General features: G+C 43.6%; 1 long non-coding RNA gene and 1 gene segment (V, D, J or C); one reads left to right on the top strand and one right to left on the bottom strand.

Moving 5' to 3' along the window:
* The window catches only part of LOC116418884, a 59,617-nt gene that overhangs the window by 43,463 nt on the left and 6,834 nt on the right, over positions 1 to 9,320 (bottom strand).
* Positions 1,960 to 9,229, top strand: LOC116418886. Its single transcript, XR_004229079.1, has 3 exons — positions 1,960 to 2,476; positions 4,337 to 4,448; positions 8,531 to 9,229. It is a non-coding gene; the product is annotated as an uncharacterized LOC116418886 (long non-coding RNA).

Raw genomic sequence — 9,320 nt, 5'->3', positions numbered from 1 at the left:
CCCCCCCCCCCCCCCCCCCCCCCCCCCCCCCCCCCCCCCCCCCCCCGGCAGCCGCCCCATCTCCGCCCCTTCAGGCCAGCGGAGCCTCATGGCTCATAGGGCGTACACGCCGCAGGGGTGACCGTGGACTCGGCTGTGGGATACGTCATGGGCAGCACCTTCAGCTGGGGGAGCTTGGAGCCTGCCCAGCCTGCTGCCCAACAGACCTCCACCCGCGCTGCCCCCCAGCCCTTGCAGATGGGGCCCCGCACCTACGAGAGCAGGCAGTTCCTGGACTCACTCAGAGTGACCTGTCCCTGCGTGAGGGCTCCAGCGAGGCCCTAAAGCAATGCAAGTGCAACCATGGTCTGAGGTCCCTGATCTGGAGAGTTGGTGCAGACTCGGGGGCCAGCTTTGCACTCGCCTCTACCCTTTGCTGACAGCTGGACCACAACACTAGATTGTACCAGATAGCTGGGATTGGAAGTGAAGAGGTTTCTCACCCCACGAATAATCCAAGACACAAATGTGGAAATAAAAGAGTTTATTAAAAAAAGAAAATATCTATAAAAATGAGATAATAATAACGATACTACTTTGTTAGGCTCAGATGTCATAACGCATGCAGTATAAAGTGCCATGCACATAAAAAGTACTCAATAAACAATAGCTACTATTATTACAGTCATAAGAACATCTACTACATTATTTATTTTCACATAGAACTGAGCTCTTTCAGAGAATAGTTTGTACATTTAACCCTGTACACGTAAACTCACTGATTTTTCTGTTTTTCTGTGGCTAAGCAAAGAAAATAAGGAAAGTCAGAGAAACCTGCTGACCCACAGACTGCAAATTCAAATTCTGCCAATTTCAGAATACAAATATGGAGTTTTGATAATTACTCTAACTTTAACTTATAAGTAAGTAAAATATAAAGAGAACGGGACTACAGTAAAGTACAGCATGTGATTCAATCACTCTGAATCCATTAGTACTTTGCTAATTCACTAGTTAAAAGTTGACTTAAGAAATTAAATTAGGGACCTACAGAAGAGACACATGAATTATAGCAACAGGGGTAAGGGAATAAATTCTACTTGATATGAACGTGACAGGCATTTCTATTCTCAATCATTTAATGAGAGTTGAGATTGTTTCCCTATTTTAAACTTAGCTATTGTTGTAAAGAACACTATGAGCACAATTGGATTAATCATACTATTGATTCATGAAGCACTATAAGCATAAAGCACTATAATCATTTATCTAAATGTATGTCACTTTTATGTTTCTTATTTGAGTCTACTACATGTTGGTTATTTATTTAATGAGTCAACAAATACCTAAGACTCCTTCACTTAACTCAAGAACAAAAGCATTATAAATAATCTACATGCTCCTCTATATTAAGAAATCAACTAAAGAAGTACTAATGAATGATGATCTCTCAAGATTTGTCCAGTTTCCTGTTTTTTTACTCAAGAAACAGTCACACATCCTGTTCTGTTGGAGATGGGACCTTGGTGGTTTTGTGGAAAGTGAAACGAAACTAGATAAAACCTCTTGCTCCCTAGCTTGTCTTACTTATTTGAGGTCAAACATAATCCACTTATTGGACCATCTGCAGGATTTCGTCCTTTGCTCATCCAAGTCCATTTTCCACCTAACTCTGCCTTAAAAGTCTGACCACCCTGGGCTGCATGGATGGTCTTCCCTATCCTGCAGGTGTTGTTTGGGGGTCGAAAATGGAAACTCCAGCATGCAGCTGGGAAATAGGAGAGTGGGGTCAGCGTTTCCCTCCCTGAAAAGGGGCCTTAAGTTGGCTGCATCCTCCCCCATTGGCCAATGTACAGTGCCATTTGCCCCACAGCCAGAGCTGATGTCCAGGATCCAAGAGGTGTGGGTAGGAGTGGCCGTTCTCTTCTATATCCGTTAGCTCACTGAAAAAAGTTGTTTCTTTTTTCCCAGGACCTTTGAGCTACAGGCTTGAAAATCCTAGTGCTCAAGGAAGACATACAAGCCCAATAAGCTGCCTTGAGCACCAAATCACTAACATTTTCTTTAGTTCAGCATAGTAGTCAGTAGGAAACAGAAGAAAATATAAGATTTTGTGTTTTAAAAGAAGCAAAAGTTGTTAAAGAAGAGGAAAGAAAAAGTAGTCAAGCAGAACCCCTTCCAGGCCTTTCTAACCAACAAATTTTACATATTGTCTCTAGGTGCTCAATAATATGCAAGGATATGTTTAATATTATAAAACATGAATTCTTTTTTTAAGTAATTTTAAAGTAAAATTCAAAAGTAATGTGTTTTCTATTAGACCATTTCAAAAGTACAGAAATGACACATATAAAAATACTCATGAGCGCAACGTCTGGAGATAAGCATTTCAAAGTCTGTGCCCTTTTTTCTCTACCCCAGGCTGCCTCTTGTGAACCCCTTCACAGGACTGAAAGCAAAAAGCACCCGAGACAAAACAGTCGACATGGATTTCCAGGTGGGTACAGCAACTTCTAGAATTGTGGCTTCTATAAGATGAGTCCTGGGCAGTAGACATTACTTTTTCCATAGTATTTGTATGTGTGGGGAGTTGGGCAACAGATGCTATGGTATATGCAAATATTGCTTTCCAAGATTTCCCTAGATTTTGTTCAGATTTTATGTTAACTAGATAATATAATGTTGATTCTATTATTCAGTGTCATTGTATCTCACCCAACTCAGGTAGAAAAGAAAAGAAGTTGAACCAAATCATCAGAATATTCAGGGCATCCATCCATACAAACCCATGACCCATTAGGTAAAATGAACCCCTCAATAATAATGAAACTATCAATCTCAATTCAATAGATATTCATTGAGGCCCTACCATATGCAGTGCAGTATATTCTAATAAGATGCTGTCAGCGTTTCTGTGAATCCAAAATGTAAACAATTTAATTGGCAAATATTAACTTAGAGCTGGTTTGCCTCTGGCTAGTTTTCCTCTGGTATGGCCAAAATGTTCCTGGTGAAGCTCACCTTAGCCAAAAGGAGAAGGGCAGAAGGAGTAAAGGACTATAAATTTTGACTTGATTTTCCCCCATAATGGTCGTCTGCACTACACACAAGGTCACTGTCCTCTCCACCTGTGTGTGAGTCAAAGGTCTTAGGGAACCATGACCAAAAGCTTAGAATTAAATTAATCTGGGATGACCTTTTTTTTTTTCGAAACAGAGTCTCGCTGTGTCACCGAAGCTGGAGTGCAGTGGTGGAATCTCGGCTCACTGCAAGCTCCGCCTCCCCAGTTCACACCATTCTCCTGCCTCAGCCTCCTGAGTAGCTGGGACTACAGGTGCCCACCACCATGCCCGGCTCATTTTTTTTTTTTTTTTTTTTTTGTAGTTTTAGAGAGACTGGATTTCACTGTATTAGCCAGGATGGTCTCCATCTCATGACCTTGTGATCCGCCCACCTCAGCCTCCCAAAGTGCTGGGATTACAGGCATGAGCCACCATGGGATGACCTCTTATAAGAGTTTCTTCATACATAACCATTCTCTCTATAAAATGTAATAGCCATACCATCATAGATGTAGGCTAAGCCCTAGATACATAAAGATGTGTGTATTGGTAAGGCATGGTGGCTCACGCCTGTAATCCTAGCACTTCGGGAGGTCGAGGCGGGCGGATCACAAGGTCAGGAGTTCAAGACCAGCCTGGCCAACATGGTGAAACCCCATCTCTACTAAAGATACAAAAAATTAGCCGGGCATGGTAGCGCGTGCCTGTAATCCCAGCTACTTGAGAGGTTGAGGCAAGAGAATTGCTTGAACCTGGCAGGTGGAGGTTGCAGTGAGCTGAGATCATACCATTGCATTCCAGCTTGGGCAACAAGAGCAGAACTCCATCTCAAAAAAACAAAACAAAAGATGTGTGTGTGTTTTCTTGTATATACAGGCATGCACTGAATAATTATGTTTCAGTCAAAGATGGACAAATTATAATGAAACTGCCCTATACACGTGTAGCATTTTTCTTTTATATTGTATTTTTACTATACCTTTTCTATGCTGTGTTTAAATACACAAATACTTATCAGTGTTACAGTCGCGTATAGCATTCAGTACAGCAACACGCTGTGCAGGTTTGCAGCCTAGGAGCAATAAGCTATACCATATATCCTAGGTGTGTAGTAGGCTGTACCATGTAAGTGTGTGTTAAGGGCACTCTACAATATCTGCACAACAAGGACATCGCCAAAGGATGCATTTCTTAGGATGTATTCCTGTCGTTAAGGGACACATGACTGTATATGTGTGCTTGCTTTTGTTGTTGTTGTTGTTGTTGTTGTTGTATCTAGTTTTGTTTCTTGTCAGATAACACTGGGTTGTCACAATATGCCAAGCACTGGGCCAAATCCTTGATATGCATCATGTCAGGAGTTCTCACAGCCACCCATATGGTAACCACAGGACCTTTGCCTCACAGGTAAGGAAATGGGGCTAGAGAAACCCAAGGTCTTGCCACACAGCTCATCTGTGGTAAGCAGAGGCCCATTTGGACCTACGTACTTCTGACATGACAGGCTCAGGTCTTGACCACTTTGTACATTATATGTATACTCAGATAATTACTGAGCTGTTGAAAAATCAAAGTATCAGAGAAATTTGAGAAGATGAGACTAAGGATCATTCATCTCTCAACTCTTTCCCAGTGGAAATCTACTTTTCTCTATGTTATATTTGTAAGATCACATTTCAAGAAAGGGTTTCATGGCAAAAACATAAATTAAAACAACACCATCAACAATAATAAATTACAAAGCCTGAGTTGAACTAGAAGTAACGAAAATTCATGAGAGATTTAGAGTCATGAGTTATATTCAAGTTGAGGACTGTCACTTTAGTGGTGAATGGCAGCCCAGTAGCAGAAAGTGGTTAAACAGAAGCAACCTTGGGCCTTTGCAGAGCATATGGGCCTTGTAATTTCTGCTGTGCATAATGCCTGGCTCAGAGTAGTCTATCAAAAACTCATGGTTGGATGACTAGGCACGATGGCTCATGCCTGTAATCCCAGCACTTTGGAAGGCCGAGGCGGGCAGATCACAAGGTCAGGAGGAGATTGGGGCCATCCTGGCCAACATGGTGAAACCCTGTCTCTATTAAAAATACAAAAAAATTAGCTGGGTGTGGTGGCATGCACCTGTAGTCCCAGCTACTCAGGAAGCTGAGGCAGGAGAATCCCTTGAACCCAGGAGGTAGAGGTTGCAGAAAATGAATTTTTCCTCAAACCCCAATCCAAAGTGGACTTAGACTTAGACTTGATTAGTGGAAGTGTTTACGAATTTTGTACAAAATCAAACATCACCACTCAAGGCATGCATGTGATAGACTTGTCATTGCAGTCTGCCCTGCTCACGGTTAGATCGTGCTGCATTTGTTACATGTTAACCTCCAGAAAAATGAATACTATTTAATGTCATATCCATTTTTTAATCGAGAGAGATAGGAAGATCAGAGAAAACTTATGTAATGCATATTGACTAGTGCAAAAGAATCACACTAAAAATGTGTATATATTATGCCAGAAAAACAATATAGTGAGTAGGAGAGGTTGAACCAGATAAACATGGGTGACCTAGAAAAGCTGTTGGTGAGAGAGTAGAACTCTGAAAAAGATGAAGCTGGTCACTTGTATACACTTCTGCAAAGCTTCTGCTTTGAGAAAATACAGAATTTGGCAACTCCACATAGAGTCACCACATGAATTTTTAGCTAGAAGACTGTTTACAAGCACACTGGTGGTAACTATGGCTTCCCAATTTGTAATTATAAACAAAGACTCAATAAACATTTATTGAATGGGATGGCTCTAACTGTCTGCTACTGTGCACCTCCCACAAGGCACAATAGTAGGTAGCTATGTCCTGTTTCTGTACATTGTGAATGGTGAGGGTGGATGTAGACGTTTTGGGTATCCTATCCACCTCAAATTTGCCCGACGGAATGCTGGATTCCTTTCTGATAGCGCCATCATATAAAATGCACACCAGGAACTGTATGACTTCACCAGGTCTTTCTCGATACCAATATATAGATGTTTCAGAAATTGTTACTCCAGACACCACACATTCCAGGCGGGCTGTTTTTGACAGCATTTTAGTACTGGAAATTTGAGGTTGCTCTAGGTGACCTGCACCATATATGCACACTGGGGGGAAAAAATGGGAGGGAGTAAATAAACCAAGAATTTGGAATTTATAAAAATATATGACAATAGAGAATATCAGTCCAAAGTGATTGGGGGAGCAAAACTACTTACGAGCCCCAAGGACTGCCAGTGTTGACGCGTGGAGCAGTGACAGCATGTCTGCAGGTACTGTGCTGTCTGCCAGGGCCGCCTGGAATCACCGCAAAGAAGCGCTAGACCCCTGTGGCTTGGTTGAGTCCACCAAGTCAAACTTCCCATGGGTGAGGGTGACATGGGGCCTCCTGCATCATTGTAAAGCGGTGTCCTCACCACCTGTTAGCACTTCCAGTCTGTGTGAAGACAGTCCTACGAGGTCTGAGGCCTGAAATCAGACCACATAGTTTAGACAACCACCTCAGACCACACGGCAGCCACCGCAGCAAGTTGTCAGGCTGGTGTCGTTGGTTGTCGGGGCTGAGACATGCAGCCTTGTCTTCTGAGAGCTTGTCTTCAACCAGCTGGAGAGATGTTGGTCCCTCAAGCTGCTTAGCTCTGCTCTGCTACCCACACAGCCTGCAGCACAGGGCCCTTCTGGTCACCTTCATGGGACTGGGCCCTCCATCCCAGTTTGTTTGCTTCTGTTGAAGATTCAGGTTCCTATCCCCTCCCTCAGCTACCTGAATAATGCACGTCTCCTGAATCCCAGCCTCTCCTCGATGACAGTTTCCTAATGTCTGTTGTTTTTTCTCTAACCCAAGACATTTAATCTGTCCCAAGGTATTTTTACAAACTGCTGTCCCCCAAAGCACCCCTTAAAAGCTGCTGTGTTCCAGATTTCCATTCTTAATTTACCCACTGGGAACTGCGGCTCACTGCCACCGCCCAGCATCACAAGAGAGTATCAAAACCTTATATCACTGTCCTGGGGAAAGAGCAAAGGTCAAATTATGTTTTCTACCACATGCATGTCACTTTTGCACCGTCATAAAGTAAAACAAATCTTAAGTCGGTCCTCAGTTAAATTGAAAACTGTACCCGTATCCAGCTAACTCTGGGACATTTTCAAGTACGTCTGACACGGGATCTCAAACCAAGTCTGCCCATAGCTAGAGTGAACTCATTCCCTTCTCCCAACCCGTATCTTCTTCCGAGTTCCCTGTATGACATGACTACCCCAAGGACGTGATGTGACCTTGCCCCAGCTCACCAGCAGCAATGCACCCACATTGCCCAGGCCGGGAACCTGAGCATCAGCCTCAATTCTCCCCTCTAACTAATTCACCACATTCCAATTCCTGAGGATTCTACGTCCTAAATATTTCCTGGCTCACCACTGCCTCCACCTCACGCACCTCCGTGCGTGCCATCTTGGCCCCTCCCACCCACCTTCCCCATGGCCACTAGACTGACCTGGTCATTTTCGTGCTCTAAATTCCTCCCTCGCTCTACCTTGCCTCTGAAGATGAAGCCCAGAGTTCTTGGGGTAAGAGGCTCTCTGTGATGTGGCCAGTGCCTCCCTGTCCTTCCATCTTCATTCAGTCACTCTCTGCCTAGAATTCCACGACCCACTTCTGTGGATTGACTTGCAGTTTTTTGTGTTTGGACTGCTTTCTAATCCACTTTCCCTGGCTAATTCTTATTTATCCTTTTGGTCTCAGCCCCAGGCAGTCTTCCCCAGGAAGCCTCCCTTACCCAGTTAAGTCCGGGATGGAGATGCTTCCAATTGTTTTCTCTTAGCGCCGCCTAGTGTCTTCCTCTCTCCTAGCACCTCCTCCCCAAGCCTTGGCTTGTTTACTCATTTCTCTCTCATTCTGAACTCGTTAAGAGTTCCCAGGGGAGTAAGATCATGTGCTGTTTATCTCTCTATTCCCAGGTGTTTGTTGAATAGATGAAAGGGTGGAATGAGGGAATGGACGGCCATTGTAGCATTTTTTGTCGTTCTGATGTTAACGAAACATTACCATTTAAAATACAGTTTTTAAAGAGTTACCAAGCAATGGACACTTAGTGAATGCCTTTAATGTGTCAAGCACTTTGTAGCCATTATGATATTTAATCCCATAAATTTAATACAGTCTTCACAAGGCCCTACTCAAAGCAGGTCAGGTAATAGGTCAAGGTTTAACAACTTGTTGGTGACAGATTTAAGATTAATTCTGTCGGGCTGCAAAGCCTGAGCTCTTTGAATAGTTCTCTCTGCCTCTCTTTTCTCATCTATCGAATGAAAATAAAATCACAGCCTACCTTACCGGATGTTGCAAAGAATAAATGTTAGCCCAGGTAGAGTGTTTAGGGCAGTGCCTGACACGGAGCAAGCCCTTGGAAACTAATGGTGATTTCTGTTATACTCTCCCACGCTGTCTTCTGTGACCTTGCCCCAGCTCACCAGCAGCAATGCACCAGCCACGCTCTTGTCTTGATGAGACAGACTAGCTGCGAGGCTCCCCAACGCAACTGATGATGAGAGGGAAATAACTTGGGACCATTTCTAAGAAATAGAAGTTGAAAAGTCTGGTGATGATGCCTCTGAAGGTGAGATCACTTAAGAAAGATATCATCTTGGTCTCTAAGCTGGTCTATCACCCTGGAGGTTGAGGCTGAAACCAAGTGGTATAATTCAGAGGAAGATCAATTTTGGACACTGCTGTTTTCTCTATTTTGGAGATGTGGAAACTGATGGCTAGGAAATTTAAGAAGTCGCTCAAGGTCACAGCGTTCATGAAGAGTAGAGCAGGTGTTGGTGAGGAGTGAAGGTAGAGGTTTGCGGTGGTGAAGGTTCACTGCAGCGGCAGAGTCTCCTCTTGAGGAAATGAAAGATGTTGTTCTGTAAGAAGGCGACTGGGGAGCTTGCTCCTCCATTTGGCCACTGCCTGATAATCACTTTTCACCAAATTTGCTATTGTTTGGAGTCAAGCACTGAGAGAGGGGGCAGGCAGCAGAGGGGGCATCTCTCTGTGCCCATTTGGTTTTATCAGGACAATTAGAAAAATGAAATGAAGAAGCAACCCCAAAACAGAATGAAAGTTTACTCCCGTACAGCCTCTGTCCTCCTCACACAAGTTGGAAGGCCTTAGCTGTGACCTGAGACTTCACTAAGGTTGGAGACGCTGGGCTGTTTCAGAAGCAAGGCGTGGCTTTTATTCTTTTGCTTTTTTTTTTTTTTTCTTTTTT

The sequence above is a fragment of the Piliocolobus tephrosceles genome, chromosome 8 (assembly GCF_002776525.5).
Source record: "Piliocolobus tephrosceles isolate RC106 chromosome 8, ASM277652v3, whole genome shotgun sequence".
Lineage (NCBI taxonomy): Eukaryota > Metazoa > Chordata > Mammalia > Primates > Cercopithecidae > Piliocolobus > Piliocolobus tephrosceles.
Note: the sequence above shows the minus strand (reverse complement) of the source record. Positions and strands in the feature narration are given on the sequence as shown.